Here is a 9,968-nt window from a genome sequence, read left to right as displayed (position 1 = left end):
TATATATATATATATATATATTTATATATATATATATAACCCGGAACCATGTGGTAAGCAAGCTACTTACCACACAGCCATGTCGGCACCTCCACACAGCCTAATATTACTAATATGTGTACGTGCGCGTATGTATTGTATGTGCGTGTGCGCGCGTTTGATGTATTTATTGAAAGATATAGAGTGGTTCGTATTGCTCCAGGCATGAGGCTCGTCTTCAACTTTTCTTGGTTGTATATCTAAGGATATTCCATGAGCAGGGAGGAAGTTATTGAGGGTGGAGGTTCTGGTAAGACGAAATGCTAGAAGTGTTTAGTGCATGACTCTGGGGGAACGACCTACAATATATATATGACAGGAGAGTGCAAAAAGGAGAGGTTCGATATCGGGCAGTGAAACGACAAGGGATAAAGACACTTATTGGAACGCCACTTGAAGTAACAAACATGCTAGACCAGGAAAAATGTTACACCTCTTAACACCGACTCCAATGAAAACTGATCCTTTCCTCAACCTCGCCCTCTCGCTACACCTCTAGGGATTTACATGGAGCAGTGGGGATATTCTATGCCGCTAATTGCGGTTGTGGGGAAAAGGGAACAGCACATTTGTGGGCTAATAATGGCTTCTTTGTGCAAATGAATGGATCAATGAATCTATGCGAATCAAGTAGAATGCCTATGGGTGTCATTAAAAATTTCTTGTGTATGCATGTTAATGGCATATTCCTTTACGAGTGAGCTTATATGATATAAATGAATGAGCACTATATTAGTATATCATTATATTAGTATATCATTATATTATATAGAAGTTTTAAGAGTGTCAGTAATCAATAAGAACTGACACTAGAAATAAAGCTTTGTCTTGGAAAGAAAACCTTGTCTTTAAAATTTAAGTTTTAAATATTTATACAAGTGCTCTGAGATTAAAGTTTGATATTTGTGCTTGGTAGCTTCCTATATCCGACGAATAGCCATGCCCGAAACGTCATATTCTTCTCCTCTTTCTCTCTCTACCCTCTCTCCACACATGCACATACAGACACACACATAAATATATATATTTAGTCTCACCAGCAAATGTATGGTGACATTAGTATCACATTTATTCTTAGGTTACGACCATTTCGATAACAGTTGGGTTATAAATCTTTTAACAATTCTGCTTTCTTATATTATTATATACTCTATACATTAAATGTTGTAGATATAATTATACAGTCAGTATATTTTATAATCATCATTGACCAGCTGAAACGGTTAGCACATTATTCGTGGGCACAGACATAGATATCTGGTTAAGAAGTCGACTTCGTGGTTATCAATTTAGTCTCGCAGTACGGTGCCGCGAGTAACTGCATTCTCTCGGGTGAACTCTATTACATTAATCCTCCGCTTTACGGAAATAATGCGTTCTTGAAAATCTAACCGTAAAGAGAAATTCCATAATGGGAAGTTGATTTTTTTCTTTTTTTTGATTTTCAGATTTATTTCTTTATTGTCCACTGGGGGCTAAACGTAGAGGGGACAAACAAGGACAGACAAAGAGACTAAGTCAATTAGGTCGACCCCAGTGCGTAACTGGTACTTATTTAATCGACCCCGAAAGGATGAAAGGCAAAGTCAACCTCGGCGGAATTTGAACTCAGAACGTAACGGTAGACGAAATACCGCTAAGCATTTCGCCCGGCGTGCTAACGTTTCTGCCAGCTCGCCGCCTTTTATTGATTTTCATATTATCAAGTGGGATTGCATTCCTACGGACGTTTTCGAAGAACAAAGATAAAACTGAAAGAAGCTCGAAAAAATCAACAACACAGAACAAGCAACAAGATTACCTTTGTACATGAAAGCAACAACTTTTAAGCATACACGGTACGGTGTAGATACATAAAAACACGAAAACAGTTCAAGAGGAATACGTTGGGGAATGAATAAGAATCTTAATATCGAAGGAGTACGTTCTTACCACAAAAGATGTTGACAACTGTATGAGAGGCGGTGGTGGAACGAGCGTTACCAGGAGGACAAAAGACAATATTTGCCATCTTATAGTTTAATATCACGAACATCAGCTTGAGGGTCGAAGAGCTCCTTCAAAGTTATGCTGTTTATGACACATCGTTTCTTTGTACAGTTCGGTATAGAAACTGGGCTTATTGTGAACTCCTCTTGTAATTTTTATGTTACGTTCTCGATTAGAATCATTATCAGCAAAAACCTGAAAACCTTCCTCTATAAGTCTCAATCCTTTAACAAAAATACTTGTAGCCAATTGAAGTGGCTTATCTACATTCTCAGCTTGTTCTATTGCTAAAACATTGGTTCCTCGTTAAATAAACTTCCTTTCTGAGACATTAGTAACTCAGTCAAATAATCCGCTATAACTTCCTTAAATCTTACATCCTTTGCAAGAGTCGCAATATATCTGTCCGAATTTGCTGTAGACTTTCTGCTTGAGAAAAACTTGTAATGTCACGGATATAGTTTGGCCATATACTCCTCCAAGTGCTATCCAAAGGTAAAGGTTTTCACTTCATCTCATGGCTCAGCTATATTATCCACAGTATGCATTATGTTGAATTTCTTCCAGAAATTTCTAACTGTAGGTTTATCGTCCCAGTCAACTGCCTTCATAATTTGTTTGTAAGTTCTTCTCATATAATATATCTTGAAGTTAGCTATCACAACTTGACCCATTGGCTGGAGCAAAGAAGTTGTACTCTTGTCATCTAAATTCGCTGGGTGGCTCGGTGCATTGTCTAAAAAAGCTATGTTTTGGGGGAAATATTCTATCTGACAGAACAAAAACGTCTTAAAGCCAGTCTTTGAAAAGGTTTTTCCTCTATTTCTTTTTATTTGAACGCCAAATCGGAAGTAGACTAAATTTCGCGTAACATTTAAGAGCCCTTGAATTTTCGGAGTGATACACGTGTAGGAGTTTTAGTTGCATATAACCAGCGCCATTCCGGCACACACAGACACACATACAAAGAAGTATCAGCCGATTTTTGGAAGCTTTAAATTATGGTGCTGATTTTTCTTCTCCGGAAATAAAAGTTCTAGTGCGCATGCGCTTCCATTTATGTACAGTTTCATCAACATTTTCAGGTTGTGTAAATGTATGCGCTTTTAAACCTTTTAAACCAGACTTTATTAATCAAAAAGGATTTTTCATTAGAAGTTTCACCTTCCTTTTTATGCGAATCTTTTTCTATAAACGTTTGGTTCTTTTTTGAATTACCCATCATGTCTATCGTCACATTACGCCGATTCCGATCCTCGTTCCATACACCCAAGTTTCGTTCCATTTTAAGCATTATATTTGTTGTTGTTGTCACTCCGTCGCTTACGACGTCGAGGGTTCCAGTTGATCCGATCAACGGAACAGCCTGCTCGTGAAATTAACGCGCAAGTGGCTGAGCACTCCACAGACACGTGTACCCTTAACGTAGTTCTCGGGGATATTCAGCGTGACACAGTGTGACAAAGCTGACCTTTTGAATTACAGGCACAACAGAAACAGGAAGAAAGAGTGAGAGAAAGTTGTGGTGAAAATGTACAGCAGGGTTCTCCACCATCCCCTGCCGGAGCCTCGTGGAGCTTTAGGTGTTTTCGCTCAATAAACACTCACAACGCCCTGTCTGGGAATCGAAACCGCGATCCTATGACCGCGAGTCCGCTGCCCTAACCACTGGGCCATTGCGCCTCCACAAGCATTATATTAGATCTATGGTAAAACAAAGTCCGGACAGTCAACGAAGAAGCTTCTTGAGCACTTGATATAATTCTCTCTCTGTTGTCACGTATTGTTTCCACTTTAGATGTGACAAGATTAATGTTTTGGCAATATAACCTAGTTTTGCCTCCGCATCAACTCTTTTGAAAGTATCAAGCTTAACATCCAGTGTAATCCTTTTAGGGTTCCTTTTCGCACTACTTCCTTCAGGTCAACTTGATAGCGTCTTTCAAGATATCATAGACTGAAGGCAAATCCAACAGCGGTGGCGATTAATTATCCACAACAAATATTTAATAAAAACATAGTTGCCCCAGGAATGATCTGATTTGTGCGAGAGGAGAACTGTCTGATTCCTATTCATGTAATAATCTTTTCTACTCTAGACACAAGGCCGGAAATTTTTGGGAAGGGGTCCAGTCGATTAGATCGACTCCAGTACGCAACTGGTACTTAATTTATCGACTGGTACTTAATTTATCGACCTCGAAAGGATGAAAGGCAAAGTCGACCTCGGCGGAATTTGAACTCAGAACGTAAAGACAGACGAAATACTACTTAGCACTTCGCCCGGCGTGCTAACGTTTCTTATTTCTTTATTGCCCACAAAGGGCTAAACATAGAGGGGACAAACAAGGACAGACAAATGGATTAAGTCGATTACACCGACCCCAGTGCATAACTGGTACTTAATTTATCGGCCTAGAAAGGATGAAAGATAAAGTCGACCTCGGCGAAATTTGAACTCAGAACATAAAGACAGACGAAATACTGGTTAGCACTTCGCCCGGCGTGCTAACGCTTCTGCCAGTTCGCCGCCTTCCTGTTCATGTAATAATGAAAATGAAATGAAGAAAGTGAACGACTGGAAAAGACGAAGTATTATATGATTACAGTTAGCTGAAGTTACACCGCATTTTATAGACAGTTTGCTCCTTTCACTTCTGACTTAAAATATAAATACACACACACACCCGCATACACATACACAGAGTCACACACAAATACTCATTCACACTCATGCACACACGTGTTGGTGTACATGCTAATATCTGGTGCAGCCAGTTGGATTCGTGAGTTAGTGGACTGATAGTGAGGAGGATGTGGGTTGCATTGGTTTAGAAGTTAATGATTGTGGGCGGATATTGCTGGTGTTATAGTCGTTATATTTTCATATTAATTGTATTGTTGTGGCTGTTTAATTAATCCTCGTAGACCTGAGATCAAAGACCTTTCATTTCAACTTTTAAAAATACACATTATGGTTTTATTTGAAATGGATTTGCTAATCTACTCCATACTATATATTACTGCTGCAGCTGGTTCGTGTGTTTGTGTTGATGATAGAAACACATGCACATAAACACACATACACATATATATATATGTATGTATGTATATGTACTCACATTATGTACATTATATATACATGTATGTGTGTGTATGTATGTGTGTAATGTGATGATATTTTTCCAGATCGTTAACTATATACTTTGATCTTAACTAAAGCGCAAGTGGCCACTGAGCTAAGAAGAAAGTGTAGTTTTAAATTGTTAACAATTTAAAACTATGCAATACAAAGTTTCTGTAAGAGCGAAATTACAGACTGCATCCCGAAATTAATAGTCGTACTTTACAATTTCCGTAAGCATGAAATAGCCGTAACTGTATGGAATGTTTAACACCACCATTTGGTCTGTGGGTATATTTAGCTTGGGTTTACTCTGTTGAAAGTGGAGGCGCAATGGCCCAGTGGTTAGGGCAGCGGACTCGCAGTCAAAGGACCGCGGTTTCGATTCCCAGAACGGGCGTTGTGAGTGTTTATTGAGCGAAAACACCTAAAAGCTCCACGAGGCTCCGGCAGGGTATGGTGGCGAACCCTGCTGTACTCTTTCACCACAACTTTCTCACACTCTTACTTCCTGTTTCTGTTGTACCTGTAATTCAAAAGGCCAGCCTTGTCATACTCTGTGTGACAAGGCTGAATCTCCCTGAGAACTACGTTAAGGGTACACGTGTCTGTGGAGTGCTCAGCCACTTGCACGTTAATTTCACGAGCAGGTTGTTCCGTTGATCGGATCAACTGGAACCCTCGACGTCGTAATTGACGGAGTGCCAGCAACTCAGTTGAAAGTAGTCAATGCAGGTATCTTCTGCGAGGATAACTTTTACACTTACTCTCTCCATAGAGTCTTGAAAACAATATTGGGAATTACTACTCCTCATCTATCAAAGCAAGGAGTAAGCAAAGGGGTTATCTGGGGGTGGATTCTATGAGTCTATCAAAGGGGACGATATTCTGGTTAGATGAAAAATAATGTGAGTCAAATTTTATTGTTCTTTATAAATTTCATTAAACTTCTTTAAATATTTCTTATCAAAAAGCGGTAACGAAACAAAGAACGAAGGAATTATTGTTTTCAAATCAAGATATTTTATTACAAATTATAGATATTTATTTTATTTTAGAAATTTACATGTCGGGGGTCGATAAGTTATCAGTAATTCCATTAAGGGGTCAATGATATAAAAAGTTTGCCAACCCTTTGTCTAAGTCATCTAAAATTTGTTTTTGTCCTACACGGTTTAACTACTTTTAAAGGAAAATCTTCGATGAGAATTAACAAATGTTATTGCCAGAAATATGGTGAACAATCTTTAGTGATGTTATAGTTTAATAATAGAATTTAGTCAATATTTGTTATCTGACATCAAATTTTGAAAGCCGAAACTAATTTTCTAACTGGTGTCACATCTAATTATGAATCGGTTTAATTTTGCTGATGTTGGCATCAGTCACCAGAACAAGCGAACCAACCATGCAGATCGCCGCCAATTTTAGTGTTTAATTTACACTAGATGTTTAGTAATACATACTCACGCGCACGCACACAGACACACGCACATCGCACGCGCGCACACACGCGCGCGCGTATTGTCTTTTGATGTTTGATTCAACACATGAGTGACTTCAGTGTAGTGTATAAAGATAGAAATTTTGAGGTGTCCGCTTACAATGGCGATGGTCAATTGAGACCGGTGGGTTTTCTACGTGCAAGTGTATTCATGCTGATAAATGCAAGAAATATTGCTATAGCAGAAGAAATGTATGTATGTATGTATGTATGTATGTATGTATGTATGTATGTATCTATCTATCTATCTATCTATGCAAGTATATATGTATGTATATATGAATGTATGTATGCTTGTATGTATGTACATATGTATGTGTGTATATATATATATATATATATATATATATCTTAAGTTTTCTAACAGGCGCAGGAGTGCTTGTGTGGTAAGTTGCTTGCTTACCAACCACATGGTTCCGGGTTCAGTCTCACTGCGTGGCACCTTGGCCAAGAGTCTTCTACTATATCCTTGTAAACTATGATTTGTATTATTGTATCTTTTGTAATTATTTATAAAATTTTTGTGATTATTTGTAAAATATGTAATAGCATAATAGAGAACTCAGTAACTAATAGGTGTTACCACTGCACAAAAACAATTGTAGTGTTTTGCAGTTAAAGCCACTTCTTACCTTCTTTTCGGTTTATAAGATGTGTGCGTGTGCGCGCGCGCGTGTGTCTGTGTGTGTGGGTCAAGTAAAAGAATAAGGATTTGGAATCCGGGCAGGTACCTTATTAGCAATCTGATATAATCCAGGTTCTGGCTAACCATATTGAACAATAGCAGCGATTCCCAACGTTTTTTTGCACTCGCGACCCCGTACCCAAAAGCTTGAAACCCACGTGACCCACTACTATCAGTTGATAGTTGAAATTAATATTATCCAAGCCACTTCTAGCAAGGCTACGCGACTCTCTGCCAAGGCTTCGCGACCCCGCTTCCCGCGGGTCGGGAACCACCGGTTGGGAACACCTGAACAATAGAGAACATATAGATTTGTTTAAAATAAGCAATTACATGATGCTTTACTAGATAGGTAAAGACTGAGTTCGTGTCATTAGATTACATACAGCTTACAGAGTCTGTAATCAATACATCATAACGGAGAAGGGCGAATTATACATCTTCAAAACTTGTTTATTCTTTCTTTCTTTTATTCTTTTACTTGTTTCAGTCATTTGACTGCGGCCACGCTGGAGCACCGCCTTTAGTCGAGCAAATCGACTCCAGGCTTTATTCTTTGTAAGTCTAGTACTTATTCTATCGGTCTGTTTTACCGAACCGCTATGTTACGGGGACGTAAACACACCAGCATCAGTTGTCAAGTGATGTTGGGGAGGAGAGACAAAAACAGACACACAAACATATACACACACATATATATATATACAGATATACAACGGGCTTCTTTCAGTTTCCGTCTACCAAATCCACTCACAAGGCTTTGGTCGGCCCAAGGCTATAGTAGAAGACACTTGCCCAAGGTGCCACGCAGTGGGACTGAACCCAGAACCATGTGGTTGGTAAGGAAGCTACTTACCACACAGCCACATAATTATTCACATTCAATTCAAATTGAATTCCAGTCCGACACGTGTTTCTGCTGCATAAGTGTCTTAATTTCTTTTGATGTAGCATTTATGCGCATTTAGTTGGTTCACTTGCAGTATATATTCATCCAGTACACATTCTTATGTAGCTTTGTTCAAGGTTTTACCTATGCAGATGAGTGAAGCGAATTGAAGAATTCAGTCTTAGACGGTCCTTCTTAAAATATATTCTAGATGTGAGAATCATGAAATATGGCATTGCTATAGTTTTGATATAATTCAAACCTAGAATGATCTTTTAGAATGCAAATGAATATTTATATACATAGACGCAGGAGTGGCTGTGTGGTAAGTAGCTTGCTTACCAACCACATGGTCATGGATTCAGATCGACTGCGTGGTACCTTGGGTAAGTGCCTTCTACTATTGCCTCGGGCCGACCAAAGCCTTGTGAGTGGATTTGGTAGACGGAAACTGGAAGAAGCCTGTCGTATATGTATATATATGTGTGTGTGTGTGTGTGTATATGTTTGTGTGTCCGTGTTTGCCCCCCCCCACACACACACACAACATCGCTTGACAACCGACGCTGGTGTGTTTACGTCCCCGTAACTTAGCGGTTCGGCAAAAGAGACTGATAGAATAAGTACTACGCTTACACAATAAGCTCTGGGGTCGATTTGCTCGACTAAAGGCGGTGCTCCAGCATGGCCGCAGTCAAATGGCTGAAACAAGTAAAAGATAAAAGATAGAAGGTAGTAGTAGAAGAAACTCCATTCTTCTTCATGATGTCTTATATACGTACACACACACCACATATGGTTACTAGAGCTGGCACCTTACATCTAGCTTTTCAAATTTCCCGTTCCCGACCATCATATGATGTGAACTATAGGCAATCCATTGTTGACGATAAATAGACAAGCTTGTTTTGAATCAGCAGAAAACAAAGGGAAGAAAAACGGTAGGGGAAGAGAGAGAAGTCCGTGCATTTTCAATCATTGGTCAGGTAATAGGTATAAAGGGGAAATGGGATTATTGATGTTTATCTGCTGTTGACACGTTTGGAATATAAATTGATGATAAATTCATAATGTTGTAGATTACGCAGTCAAGTGTCCATATTCTTCAACCCGGTCTTAGACATTTTTCAAGAAAATTTTTAAATCATGTATATTATGGGGGGCTGACTTCCATGCCAAAATCCTCTTGTTTACATCAGTTACACAATAAATTTTATCTTTGAAAGGTGGATAAATGATAGATGAAAGATCAAAATTAAATTATGTGACCATAAACGTGAAGTTATGTGATTATAAATACGTATGCATATATGCAAAATTGCTCGTGCTCGGGTGATATCTTAATATATTATAAGGCATTTTGAGAGTTGAGATAGTTATAAATTATACGATCAGGTATTCAAGATGATCGCACACTTTCCAACAAACTGTATGCTTGCGCATTTGTCTAATCTTAAATATTATATATTTGTATAAGAAATACATACATACATACATACATACACACACACACACACACACACACACACACACACACACACATATATATATATATATATATATATATATATATATATATATATATATATATATATATATATATATATATATGTATGTATGTATGTATATATACACACTATATATATGTGTGTGTATGTTTGTTTATATTTATATATGTATACATGAGTCTGTGTGTGTGTGTATGTTTGTTTATATTTATATATGTATACATGAGTCT

General features: G+C 38.2%; 1 protein-coding gene across 3 annotated transcripts in view; it reads left to right on the top strand.

The window, feature by feature from the left end:
• LOC128247021 (leucine-rich repeat and coiled-coil domain-containing protein 1-like) overlaps window positions 1-9,968 on the top strand; it is a 797,355-nt gene that overhangs the window by 725,753 nt on the left and 61,634 nt on the right. The gene's annotated exons all lie outside the window — the stretch shown is intronic.

This window comes from Octopus bimaculoides, chromosome 1 (genome assembly GCF_001194135.2).
Source record: "Octopus bimaculoides isolate UCB-OBI-ISO-001 chromosome 1, ASM119413v2, whole genome shotgun sequence".
NCBI lineage: Eukaryota > Metazoa > Mollusca > Cephalopoda > Octopoda > Octopodidae > Octopus > Octopus bimaculoides.
The sequence above is the reverse complement of the archived record's forward strand: the minus strand, read 5'-3'. Positions and strand labels throughout refer to the sequence as shown.